This window comes from Macrobrachium rosenbergii, chromosome 16 (genome assembly GCF_040412425.1).
Source record: "Macrobrachium rosenbergii isolate ZJJX-2024 chromosome 16, ASM4041242v1, whole genome shotgun sequence".
Classification (NCBI taxonomy): domain Eukaryota; kingdom Metazoa; phylum Arthropoda; class Malacostraca; order Decapoda; family Palaemonidae; genus Macrobrachium; species Macrobrachium rosenbergii.
This window is the reverse complement of record NC_089756.1, coordinates 42003762-42013761: the sequence shown is the minus strand read 5'-3', so window position 1 is coordinate 42013761 and position 10000 is coordinate 42003762. Positions and strand designations below refer to the sequence as shown.

Below are 10000 nucleotides of genomic sequence, written 5' to 3'. Positions count from 1 at the left end.
AGTAGAACTTAAACCTAGATTGTCAATGTTGTGGTAAAGAAATTCTTTTCAGATTAGCAAGACTTTATACTAGCAAGCTATGTGCTTGAGCACTGTCTTAAGTAAGAGCACAGGGGCTATTCGTTTATTTTCTTCCTTCACAAATGACAATTTCTAATGGTGTTCAATCAGGGAAAGAGCTTAGCACAGTTCATATTTTTGTTAATTTTTACCCCCGATTACTAACTCGGCGTCACTGTGAAAGGTCTGTTGTAGGCTGGTGCACACATTCATGTGGGCTTAATACAATAGTACTTATAAAATGAGTGTGCGCGTGACGTATTAAATATCACGAAGAAACTTTGTTATGAAATCGTTGAGATATTCAAGTTTCATTCGCAACGTTCATATTTATGAGTAATATCTGATTACTGATGGAGACGTTTCCATGACACTTTTACCATGTACGCCTTGTTCCCTCGGAAGGTTGTCTCCTGCAAATATTTTTTGGGATGAGGTTGCAAGCGCCATTGGCTTCCCCAACCTGGCTGCGACCCACCGGAATTGAATAAGCAACAGATACTTAATTCACTGCTCAGGGCAATACAGGTAACTTTTCAGGAAGCGTGCCCAAATCTACCCCCCCCCAACCTTCCACTTGGCGGGGTTGAGAGTAAGTAGGGAGAGAATCTTATATCACTGGGATATGGGGAGAGGGAGGGATATTGAAGGTGGGTGTTAAGAGGGGGAGGGCGGACGGTGTTGATATTAGGGAGAATTTTCCGAACCCCAGGGGGTGGGAAGGCGGAGGTGGAGGCGTTAGCAGGGGGTTAATGGATATTATATTGCGATAGTTTTTAATGCGTCCGTGTTTGTGTGATGTAATCTTTTGTCTCGGCGAGTGCTGGTCATTGTGCAACTCTTAAATGTTTATTATGTATGATGAAGAAAATGTTTGCTTAGAATGAGAAAGGTTACGTTTGCTTTCAGACGAAGAAAATGTTTGATTTATAGTCATTGAAATATTTGCTTGGAGTGAGATGTACAGCTAAAATGTGTGATGCCGCATATCAAGAATGTTTTGGTTTTCTTATGTCCAATGTGTATTTAAAGAAATCTACTAGTTTCCTGCTTTTGTATAAAACCGTAAATCATGCAAAATGCTTTAACTGTCGAAGCCTGTGATTTCTAATTGCCATCATAAAGTAGATGATTAGAAGCTTATTTGAAAGGTGTAAAAGGCCATATTTGAAATAATAGGTGGAAGATTTTATTTAAATACAGATGTAAGGTTAAGACATTTATTTAACGTTGAGAGTAGGACAGATAGCAATTAATGGGGGAAAGTAGACATATTTATATATTGAAACTTTTTTAGAATACAATGTAAGTAAAAAAAATGAAAAAATATCAGCGATTATTATCACTGATGATCAAAACCTCACCATCATGATAAACCTCGCATGTCACGTTCATTATGTCATCATGAAAAGAACTTACAGAAATTCACTATCATGGTAGACAAATGCAGTGTTATGTGGGATCTTGATAATTCGATTCACGAATCCAGATAACCGGCAATTACTTTCTGGCTGATAACGAGAATAATTAATATTCATTCTGCGAGGGCACGCCATTCGTGGCGTAAGAAGGTAGCGGGGTCTGCCAAGGTAAAAAGAAAGTAATTAACGAAGGAAAAGGATTAAAATTGAAGAAAAGAATAAGAGATGAAATGATAAGCATTTAATTGAGAATAAATAAGTATACGCAATTATTAGTAATGATAAGTGTAGGAGGAGAATATCTAATTTGTTCAACAAGAAAAAAGTAAGTTTAGAGGAAGAATAAAAAGTGATAATTAATGAGAGAAAAAATTGAGAATGCAATAGTCATTATGTTTGCTGTGGCTGTGCGAAGAAAACTGTCTTGGATGATAATGAAGACAAATGGTGATGATCTCTACATGGTAGTGGTTTGGAATGATAATGAAGGTGGGATAATGATGGTTTCGGAAATGACCTCTCTCTCTCTCTCTCTCTCTCTCTCTCTCTCTCTCTCTCTCTCTCTCTCTCTCTCTCTCTCTCTCTCTCTCTCTCTCAGGTTAAATTAGCTAGCAAGGAAGGAAATTACTGCACGTTTATGGTGTGGGAAACTGGCTTGCGTAGGCCGTCGGAAGGGGAACACCTTGTAGATTAGTGTTCATTTAGATATAGGCTTTAACTGTTAAGTGAAGGGGATTAGAACTTATATTTTCGTGATCTTTTTTATCATCATTGCAGTGCATTTATACGTGATAATGGCCTTAAAAATTTGGTCATCCATCATTGCAGAAAGTGACATTCAAGACCGTTGCCATAGCGTTAGAAGAGATTTCTTTCAAATTTGTGTGAATGTGTTGTATTTTAAGTACACCTGCACCTAATTATATATATATATATATATATATATATATATATATATATATATATATATATATATATATATATATATATATATATATATATATATATATATATATATATATATATATATATATATATAAGTGTGATGATGTTATAAATTAACAAAGAATTAATATGTGAACTTTTAAAACATATATGAACACAATTTTAATATATATATATATATAATTAGTTTGTATGTATACAAACAAACTAACACATATATATATATATATATATATATATATATATATATATATATATATATATATATATATATATATATATATGTGTGTGTGTGTGTGTGTGTGTGTGTGTGTACATACATACAAACTAATTATATATATATATATATATATATATATATATATATATATATATATATATATATATATATATATATATATTAAAATTGTGTTCATATATGTTTTTAAAAGTTCTTGTGAAGCCATATTAATTCTTTGTTAATTTATAACGCATCATCCGCCGTCGCCCTTTGTATCTTGCCTGGTTCTTCCACCCCATAGAAAGGGTTACCAAGAAAGCGGAGGGCGCATGGAGAGAGAGAGAGAGAGAGAGAGATTACCTTGTTTGTGGAAGCCACTTAAAAAGTGAGCATTATAATCGCATTAGCACGCGGAGGGTCAAATAAAGGGAAGAAAAAAATCTCATTATTGCGGCCCGGAAGTGGCAATAGCGGGAGAGTTCATATGTACATGTATATATGTACGGGAATTTAATGTTTCCCCTAATGGCCACGATGGAGGAGGGGGGGGTGAGGGGGCGCTGTAGGATGATTCCCTGACGAGACCAAACAGGCGGGCACGACACCAATTACGACTCGCAGCCATTTAGCAGGCAGACGTTAAATGATTAATGAATATCACCGGAGGAGTAGTCCAAAATATATGAGATAATCAGCATGTGGTGCTAGCCAATCAGAGAGCGCTCAGCAGGTTGCCTCGCGCGCTCAATAGGTGGCACTGGATGGGCCTGCCCCCTCTGGTGGCTCACTCCCCCACCCACTCCCCTTTGTCTGTGTTCGTCACTCACGCGCAGTAAAAACCTCAGTGGAGTCTTAGTTACCATTCTTGGTAAAGCAGTCTTTTATCAGCTGTACTTTTGTCAATCGTATTTTTCGTTATTTACAAGACATATTCACCAAGAATATATGACTAAGGTATTGGTATTTGTAACAGACTGGAAGAGGTGCCATTCAAAGACCGCATGGGATTGAGTTGGGGAATGGTATGTATTACTAATAACCCTTGGCCAGGGGCGTCAAATTGTATGCTTTACATGGTGAAAGGTATAATTAACTAAGGAATCCCCAGCCTCCCCAATCCCAGGCCCCAGGGGGTGGCCTCGCTCCTTGGAGGGGAGGGCCGAACGCAAGTGATCCATCTCACGGTGTCAAAGAGGAACCGAAAGCGCATTAGGTGATTGTTTAGGGTTCCTTGGGTACCTGCCGCAATTAACTTCTTCACAGGTGCGTTTCTTGGGAAATTTTCTGACCCGCGTGTTACGTTATGGTTGGGCAAAAGGGTTGGGAGCCGAGAAATGAAGCTTGAAAGGGCAGTGTAGGATCAACCTTCAGTTGGCATCCGGCCCTTTTTTGAAAAAATAGATTTTTATTTGTCTTGAAATTTTCTAAGATCGCGGTCTGTCATTATTTCATGTCATGGATTTTTAGTTTTTTTTATGATAGCTTATTATTTGTTCAGCCTCTCGTACCAGGATCGTTTTTTCACTGCCGTTACACAGGTGTTTTTAGTTCTTTGTCATTGTTTAATAATTTGCAAGTTATATCCATTATGCAAAATAGGCATAATAAATAAGATAAATTTTCCAGTGGAATATTTCTAATACAGAAACAGATAATATAGTCCATACCTTCATTCTGTTAAGGTCGTAGCTTGATATTTACATAGACTTTATTATTATTATTATTATTATTATTATTATTATTATTATTATTATTATTATATTATTATATTATATATCGCCTTGCTCGTAAGAGCCTCTTCAGCCCTGTGCGCACCAGGCGTCACATTCACTCGACTTGGCGTTATTTATAACATTTCTTTTGAGCTTGTGGGGTTCTAAGCCTGGATTTTCCGGGATCCTAGCATAATAAATAAAGTGCAATTGTGAGTAGAGTCGAAATGAATGTGCAGTGGGCATAAGGGTTGGTTTGACGCTTTGCTGGTGAGGGTATGATGCGCCCCCATGGTGAAGATGCCATGAATGTTCCTCCAAGGACCAGGCTATATATGGTCTGCTGTACATGCCTGAGCTTTTCGACTGTAAAATAAATATAATTTGTTTGTTTTACAAAATCATATCATACTATAGCTATCTCTATATATATATATATATATATATATATATATATATATATATATATATATATATATATATATATATATATATATATCATATACAGTTCTTATTACTAATACGCATTCCTCGACGGAGTTAAATTACTAAACTTATTATAATACTGTCTCTCAGTTTTTCGGTTTTCACGTTTTTAATGCTGAAATGCAGTCATTTAAAACCAAACATTTGTGGGAAAGCAAATTCCTGTCGTATACCCTCGTTTCGTTGTGTGTAGTTTGTCCATCGAGCTCCTGTTAAAGTGTGACGTTCTTGAAGGTTGCAGACAGCCAGACAGAATTTGCCCAAATTCGCTGTAGTCAAGCAAGTGGCTCTTTAGCACCGATGGTGTCTTCAGTAATGTTTTTACGTCGGATTTTTCTTTCCAAATTGAGTTTGAAATTATGCCCCCCGCCCCCACATACCACGCTGTCTTCTGTCTTGTGCCAGTAAGACTGAACTCTTGTCTGAGATAAGTCTTCATCTGCTTTTCAGGGCCTAACATGCTTCTCCCATATCTACTAATACTCGACTCAGTACTTCTCACCACATGCACGAGCCATCTCAGGGATAATTGTAGTATAAATTGCAATGATGGGTTTATATATATATATATATATATATATATATATATATATATATATATATATATATATATATATATATATATATATATATATATATATATATATATATATATATGTCTGTATATACATATATATATATACTCTGTATATATTATATGTGTGTATATACATATATATATATATATATATATATATATATATATATATATATATATATATATATATATATATATATATATATATATATATATATATATATATATACTCATAGGGTTTGCAAATGGAAGATGGCTTTGATCTTTCATTGGCTAGATAATGACATTGGATTTTCGACTCACTTATCATGCGCTCGTAAAATCTTTTGCAAAATTTGTAGATGGGCTGACTTTGGCGCTTGAAGCGAAAATGTCCATACACATGAAAATAAGCTAGAAGTTACTTTTTGTTCGTGTTTCGTACTGTGTTTTTCTTAAATTCTCATATATATATATATATATATATATATATATATATATATATATATATATATATATATATATATATATATATATATATATATATATATATATATATATATATATATATATATATATATATTATATATATTATATATATCGTGTCTCCGTACTGTATTTACAATTTTTCTCGTACGTGATTTTATTAATTTTCGTTTGCTCCTCATGCCTACTTAAGCGTCGTTGTTGTTTATTCTCTGCTGTTCCTCGTGATTTCCCGTATTTTTCTCTTTTCTATAATGTCCATCTTTTGTTTTTCCTTATTAATTTTTCGTCATTGTTTATAGTTATCTCGCGACATTTTTCTCCGCCCGGAACTCTCAGCCGTTCTCCATCTCACATTCTTCCTCATGACTTCCTTCTCTCCTCCTCCGTGTCTCCTTTCTTCTACTTCTCATCCTCGCCAGCCTTCTCGATTCCTCCCGAATCCTCACCCTCTCGTCCCCTTTATTTCACCCCTCTCCTATACCACTCCCCTCCTCCTTCCCTCCTCCCCTCCCCTTCTCTTCGTCCTCCTCCGCCAACTCATTAGCTCCAAATGTCATTAATTAAATAGGCGGTAATTAAACAGCTTCGTGGAGCAGCAAGATTCACCGTTGGCGCTGAGAGAGAGAGAGAGAGAGAGAGAGAGAGAGAGAGAGAGAGAGAGAGAGAGAGAGGCGGAGTCACTCTTCCTGGTAGGAGAAGAACTTTTATATGAATCGTGTTTAATTTGTTCTCAAGTGGTCTATGTCTAAATTATATCAGTGCCAGTAAATTGCCTCTTGGCCCTCCCCTCCCCCCTTTCCCCACATGTACCTGTCTCTCTCTCTCTCTCTCTCTCTCTCTCTCTCTCTCTCTCTCTCTCTCTCTCTCTCTCATAACATTGTTGCGTGATGCTACTTCATCAGTTCTTACGTTCGTTAGCCGAAGGCGGTGCCTAATTGTTCCGTTTTCCGTTTTTGAGAACTCCATGCACATCCATCAACTGTAATAGCTGCCAGTTTAAAAAATTTCATTTGTTATTGGCTACAAAGTGTTAACTGGTTCACTCTTGTTTTCGTTGTTCACGAGACTAAAGCTTCCGATGATATTCTTGTCTAACGTCGGCCCTTAAGTTCGGACGTCTGGACTCGGACAGCAAACTTGAGGCAGAGGTTTTTTTTTTTTTCCCATCAGTATTGCCAGAAAACAAGTGAGGACTCTGTTAGCTTGCTGCTTTATTGGCAGAATTATTTTTGGATGGTTATATCTGTCGTCGGCTCTGGTCATTCCCATTGGTCGAGTGTACATTAGTTGCAGCTCTCTCTCTCTCTCTCTCTCTCTCTCTCTCTCTCTCTCTCTCTCTCTCTCTCACACACACACACACACACACACACACACACACACACACACACACACACACACACACACACACACACACACACACTTGAAATCTTGCTTTTAACAGTGAATCGTCCTGTATTGAAACATTTCATCGGTGTTTATTGCAAACTGATACTTGTATTTTTTTCCCTTAATAACCGTAATATTGTTATCCTCAGCGAGGTTTCTGTAGTTTTATGACTTTACAATGTCGACCGATCTGCATCGTTCCTTAGTAACATACGTTGTAATACTCACGAGGCCTGTTGTAATTATATGTGCCAGAATGATTAGCTGAACTTTAAGCTGAAATGTGTACAGTCTTTGTCGTAGTCAAGATGGAACTGGACACCAATGCAGTTTAATTTTAGAGGGAAGGACTCATTTGTTATTTGATTTTAAAGTTGATGTATTTCTCTATTTATTGACCCGATATGTCGTTTATATCAGTGATCATGTTGCAAAGACCGATGGCACGGGCTGTCCGATTTTGTTACCTGGCCCAGATTTAGTGGAGCAAGAATGAAATCAAGAAAAATGGCAAAGGTAGATCTGAAAATAACGAAGTTTAATAATAACCTTTACGAATATGTGTTTTTCGAACGCGGCACTTCCGTCATATGTTATTTTATTCTTAGTGGGTCCTTGAAGATTTCCGTTGTCAGTTTGTTAGAAGGTGCTAGTATTGCAAAATGAGTCGTCTAGCTGCAGTTTAGTGTGCAATTACTGAGATTTACTTAATTCTTAAAGAAAAAGCCTAAGGAACAAAAGCCGTTGGCCTGCCTGGCAAGCGCTTGAAGAATAGTATATCAAACTGTGTAAGAGAGAGGAAAATTAAAGAGATGCCTGTTTACTTGAAATCGAATATCACATTATCTATTGCCTGACATCGTAAAAAGTAGTTTTACGCTGCAGTTCATTATCTTAACACTTGACATTTCACTCAATATACTGGAAGACAACTTGCTGTTTAGAAACACACGGGCTACATTTATTGATACTGAAAATCATGAAGTATTCTGTAGATATGGATATACCAAAGTATTTAATGTAATAATATCATTGTATGTAACGGGCTTCATTCTGTTGTAATTTCTGACGAATTTAAAGATCTGAAAATCGGCATACTGTTTTTTCAGACATTTCATGGTGGGGTGGGGGGGGGGAATGTTCTTTTCGTTTTATTGCTGCTCGTGTTTCCAGTGCACGTCGAACCAAGTCAAGGTTGTATTTTAGCCTTATCTCCAGATCCGGCCATCGTTAGGGCCAACAGAACACGGAAGATCTGTTGGTGTTGATAAGTCAGCACGAATGCTGTAAAATAAGTGCCCTTGTTTTTTCTTGTCAGTTTTGTTGCTGTGGCAGTTAAGTATTTATTTATTAATGTGTTGATTTATTTTCATTTATTTGATTCTATAATAATAATGATAATAATAATAATAATAATAATAATAATAATAATATGCTTCTTTTGAAAGCTATAACCATGTTAGTTTTTTAGATGTGAGAACACGCATTTTGAATTAGGGTACTAATGCCTACTTTTATAATATTCATGAAATGTTCTGATAACAAGGGGTTTTGCCCGCCATTCTTGTGTGATTAACGTCTTAACCTCTCCACGCACACGCACGCACGCACGCACGCGCACACACACACACACACACACACACACACACACACACACACACACACACACACACACGTACAACCTTCCTGTGAACTAAATCGTTTTAATCAGCCGGGCGGACTCGACTCCATCTAACTTCACGCTGCATCGGACGCCATTACGGAAGCTTTTGAGCTATTACATAATTTTATCGTCAATCCCTGACGCGAGTATGAGGCGTTTTAGAACAGACGCAAGTATATTTTTCGGAGTCGGTCGGTTGATTGATTTCTGTAATTTGGCGCCGCAGTCCTTCAGGACCGATGGCGTCATATTTTATAACTGATCTGTTTTTTTTGGAGGTCGCGTGTTTTAGCCTTTCCTGAGGCAAGGCTATTGCATTTTATTTAATTTTACATACTGTACTTGAATACTTTTCTGTAAACTGAATTTTTTTTCTTTTGGTTAGCGTAATTTTTTTCAAATTTAGTATTCTGTAAAAGAAAACTATTGTGCCGGCTTCCAATCATCAAACATACCAAATTGCAGCCCTGTAGCCTCAGTAGTTTTTATTTTATTTAAGGTTAAAGTTAACCATAATCGTGCTTCTGGCAACGATATAGGATAGGCCACCACCGGCCCGTGGTTAAAGTTTCGTGGGCCGCGGCTCAGCATTATACAAAGACCACCGAAAGATAGATCTATTTTCAGTGGCCTTGATTATACGCTGTAGCTGCCGTACAGAAAACTCTATTGCGCCGAAGAAAGTGTGGCGCAGTTTTTACTTGTTATTTGTGATTTATCACCATGCCAGGAGCCATGCTCCCTGTCCCTGTAGATATTTGAAAGGTCTCAAACAGAATTCTTTTTGAAGTCCGAGATTAAGAACTCCCACGTTCTATATATAATGTTCCATGCAGCCTACTCTGTTGATCTGGTTCCGTCAGAATTGATTCCTGTGGTTGATGAGGGCTTCTTTGGTAAAATCACAACAGAATTCATCAACCTGCAGCAGCCCATCTGTTTGGCTGAAGTGCTCTGATAATCCTACCATGTGAAACGCTGTGTGTGTTGTATTCGTTTTTAAGTAAAATAATCTACTGAAATAGATTACCAATAAACTTGCCGTTGTCCATCCCTAGGTCA

General features: G+C 36.9%; 1 protein-coding gene across 4 annotated transcripts in view; it reads left to right on the top strand.

The window, feature by feature from the left end:
- The window catches only part of LOC136847371 (uncharacterized), an 85077-nt gene that overhangs the window by 28722 nt on the left and 46355 nt on the right, over positions 1-10000 (top strand). The window lies entirely within an intron of this gene.